The sequence below is a fragment of the Polypterus senegalus genome, chromosome 16, assembly GCF_016835505.1.
Source record: "Polypterus senegalus isolate Bchr_013 chromosome 16, ASM1683550v1, whole genome shotgun sequence".
Lineage (NCBI taxonomy): Eukaryota > Metazoa > Chordata > Cladistia > Polypteriformes > Polypteridae > Polypterus > Polypterus senegalus.
This window is the reverse complement of record NC_053169.1, coordinates 73,031,352-73,035,914: the sequence shown is the minus strand read 5'-3', so window position 1 is coordinate 73,035,914 and position 4,563 is coordinate 73,031,352. Positions and strand designations below refer to the sequence as shown.

The 4,563-nt window shown below is 41.8% G+C and overlaps 1 pseudogene; it reads right to left on the bottom strand.

The window, feature by feature from the left end:
* Positions 1 to 3,330: 3,330 nt before the first annotated feature.
* Positions 3,331 to 4,563, bottom strand: LOC120516407 (annotated as a pseudogene).

Genomic DNA, 4,563 nt, shown 5'->3' with positions numbered 1-4,563 from the left:
TTTTAAGCACAAATCAGTGCCATGATAACAAAATCATTTCAAGACTTAAACAACAAATAATTCTTTGCAGAGAAGGTATGGATTTCACAAAGACAGAATTTGTAGCCCGATTCGATTGGGCTCCCAGTCGCTAGTATATACTGTATATACATATATACACAGTAGTGGACTAAAAGTAGTTTACAGTTGTTCATATGGAAAAAGACATGCAGGTAATGATTATTACTAATAGCTTTATTAACTTAATTGACTCAAAAGAATGACACAATAGCACAGTACATCATAACTGCTGGCCTCATGTAATCACAACTGTAAACCTACTTTTGCCCACCCCTGTATATGTGTGTGCAGACACTAGATAGATAGTCTAACCTTGTTCCTTACATCTGAGCTTAACTGTTGCGGCAGTGCACACTTAGCTGCACATCAGGTCTACATTACATCCCAAAATCTCTCATTCCAAAGCAAAAGACACACTACATAAAGTTGTGGAGATGTTCATTCAGGAACTTCACCAAACTCCGTGAAATGAAACAGGAACTGAAGTAGTTTTGTGTGGATTATAATGGTGTAATGGTCTTTTAAGTGTCCATGAAAGCTAGGAAAACGTCTGTGAACGGTACTGGACTGATTATTGTGACCTGAGCTGTGAGGCAGCAGTGCTAACCACTGCACCACTGTGCCTCCCTGAGATAAAATGAATATAATTAAATATCAAAACAGTAACATTTCTCGCAGACAACAGTAAGCACAAATTCACAAATGGCTGCTCCCCACAGATTTGATCTTATGTATCTGCGTCTCACAAGTCAAGCTGTCCAGTTGTTTTTTTTCCCCTGATGCTTTTGCTCACTCGCTGCCACTGCTACCAAATAAGAATAACAATATGGATTCTTCACTCCTTTCTGCTTGCATCAACAGCATAGCACTCTGGGTAATATTTTTAAACTGGGATAACACACAGGTCACATACAAGCCCATACAAAACCTTTAAGTCACAAATACACAGACACATTTTCAGTTTCCTTCTATGTGGTGGGTGCTTTGTGTTTCAATGTATTCACAACTTTACCGCAAAATGTAGCCCACTACTAGCATCAACGTTATATACTTGAAGAGCTCTCCCTACCCACTCTGGCTGCCACTGCTCTGTGATATCATGCTAGCCTCGCCAGCTATACGGTGAATTTCCAGGAAAACATTTGGCGAACAAAGTTTCTGTTGAATGGAGCATGTTTGCCATGAAAAACACTTTGGCGATCAACACTACTGGCAAGAAATTACTCAGGGCCCTGAACTTCTCCTTTTCACATCTTCACATAGAGAAGCTGGCCATGAACTTTGGGATCTCTGAGTCAGTCAGCAGCAGCTTATCCGCTTGAGCTAACAGGAACCACATTTGCAAAACTGAGCAAGTGGACATCTGAGTCTGCCACAAATGAAAAGGTCCGTTAGATAGCAGCACTCTAAGCCTTCCTGCCCCTCACTACAGTACCAAACACACAGCAGCTGGAGTGGCACCATCCAGCTTACCAGTCAACATGTATAATTACAGCACTGTAATACCCTTGGTTAATAATCTCTCTGTAATGAAGTCTGCATAAAACATGCAGTGGCGCACATGTAGACTGAAGTACCAGCCTACTAGAGTGCTCTCTCTGTGCAGCTTCTTTAAACAGCATCATCGGAAACTGTTGTTGGCATTGTGTGTTCTGTAGAATGCAAAGTTATTGTCCATGATTGCTTAATGATTTCACACATACTTTTGTTAGATGAATAGTTTTTTTAGAAATGAATAAATTCAATTTTCCAAATGATATCAAAGCAATATCTTTAAAATCTAAAATGCAAATTATAAACAGGGTAGAAGAAGGAGAAAAGAAATGCCTCATAGCAGAATTCTTAGGGTTAGCCATGAAATAACGGGGTATGGATAGAGAGCACATACAGTATCTGTGTGGATGAGGCAGGATGTGGAGGATCAGGGAGTCAGCAGTGGCATCGTAGAGTGGCCAAGAAAGGAGACAGCATGTGGCATGGGCCCCACGATACCCACACAAACCAGCGGTCTCCACTCCCCTTTGCATTGTTATTAAATATCTATATTCCTTATATGTTAAATCTCCCCCCAGTAATGACGTTTCTTATAACAAATAAAAATCCCTAAATACGTCTACTTTGTTTTATTGAGATATGACTGTACATGCAATAAAGAAGCAGGTGGGTGGGGTGGGGAGTGAAGAGGGGAAAACGAATATGGGAGTTTTATTGGTACCTTAGGAAGGTGGGAATGGGAGGTGATTTTGCTGTGTCCTTCTTCCAGATTGTCCAGGATGGAGTAGTCTATACACAGGCTGTAAGATGAATGTGCGACAACCCTGGATCTATATGCCATCCCGTTTTTAACTCAATTCCCAGCTCGCCAATCAGAATCCTTCACACATCGCATGGGTCCTCATGTCTTCTGAGTTTCCTCGTGTGTGGGTGCCAAGTAGTGTGGTAGGCTGCTCCTGACAACATAATTGCATAGTTCCTTATTCCTGGGCATTCAACAGAGCCTGCCCAATAGGTCTTTCTCTAAATCTGTTTCTTCCTGCAAGATGTACTATGGAGAATGTTCTGCATAGAATCTTGTCAGGAATGACTGCCCTAAGAGGCAAACCCAAATCCTTGAGTCTGTTAGTAAAACTGCTGGAAGACACAAATGATTTCCATAGTTGTCACAGGAATTGTTTGAACATGTTTCATAGAGTCCTTGGTTCTGATTTGTTTTTTTGATAGACTTTGGCTTTCACAGGCCTAATTAACTCCCTACAAAGTTGCTAACATTGGGGTAGAACCAAGGAATACCCTAGTTGACAATGTAGGACCAGACATACTAGTTCCAGCCAAGCTTCTTCCAGATATTTAGTTACTTGCGCCTTCTACACCTTCTGAGGCATGGTACATCAAGAAGAACCCTCCAGGCACCTCGGTCCTGGGATTCAGTTCAAGATTTAATACTGCTTGCTGTTTTCCTGAGCATGTGACCAATCTGCTTCTAGAGTCATTCGAGGACTTCATTCTCCACTGGCAATTTTTTGGTTTTCTGCTACAGGTCTCTGGCAGTTGTTCACGAATATCTGTGTTTCCTTCAAGGTTGTCCCTATTGTCCTTCATGTTTCATTTTGTAATGTGGAAATGACTTAATGATGATTTTAATGACTTTAATGATGACTTAACTGACTTAATCCTGACCTTAATTTTAACAGTAGTTCTTTAGAGTTCCGGTTATAGAAAAATTGTCCTTGCTTTTTCAATTGTTGACTTAACATCTGCGTCAATTCCATCCTACTTGTTAATGACACTTCCAAGGTAAGTAAAGAATTCTACTTCTTCCCATCCTTCTCCTTCAAGGGTTACAGGGTCTATGCTAGTTGCATTTGCCTTCAGGATCTTAGGTATTTTCTTGATTCTTTTGAAGACCAGCACCCTTTGAGGACTTTGTGATGTTGTTTGTCTTCTTCTGCATCTGCTGGTGGGTGTGGGACAGTAGGGCAAAGTCATCAGCAAAGTCTAGATCCTTGAGTTGTGTAAGGGGTGTCCACTGGATTCTGGTCCTTTACTTGGGTGTGAACATAAATCTTCATTATCCAGTCAGCAGGAAGAGAAACAGTATGATAAAGCACCTCTGATGAATTTCAGTCTTCACTTGGAAGGCATCTGTAAGCTGACCTCCATGGACTACTCTGCATGTGGTCCTTTCCTAATGATGCTGAGAAGCTTGGTTGGCACGCCATAATTCTAGAGAAGTTTCCAGGAGGTTTCCCTGTCCACATGTCAAAGGCATTCTTATGGTCAATGAAGTTGACATTGTCACACACGCGTGCATAGGGAGCCACGTAAAGACCCAATAAGCAGCGTAATATATCATGCCAGGGGACGAAGGCGGGGTACTAACCTCTCTTTCTTTTGTTTTCACAGAAAAACAGAAACAGCACCGCCGTAGTCCACATGGATTTCCCTAAGCCACGCGCCACCACTTCCGCACTTTCCCTGGTCCACCATAGATGATGTCATGGCTCCCATACAACACCTCGATTCCTTCCCAGCATCCTACTCTTCAATTTCCGGTCCCACTCCATAAATGTTCCCCCTTCTTCATATGCCCATTGTCTGTTGTATGCTTATGCTTGAAACACTGATCTGGAAAGAGTTTGTTGCAAATTGTACAGTATACGGGGCCGGAAAACCCCAAACCTTTATGTTCTTTTGTCTGTTTATTACGACATACAGAAAACAGTTTCAATCCATAGACTGTGCAACAATGATAGGCAGCATTGCAATCTGATTTTTGAAGGATCTGGCTTGTGCGTTGTGTAGCTGCTTATCGATCTGGTTCTTCATTCTGTTCAGAAAGATCCTACTGAACACCTTCCTTGACACAGGCAAGGGAGTTTTCCCTCTGTAGTCTTCATGGTTGCTAGGGTCACCTTTTTTGAGGATTTTGATAAGACACCCTTCTTTCCAATCTACTGGTATGCTATCATCCTCCCAGATTTTCTCAAACAGTGGGTACAGCAT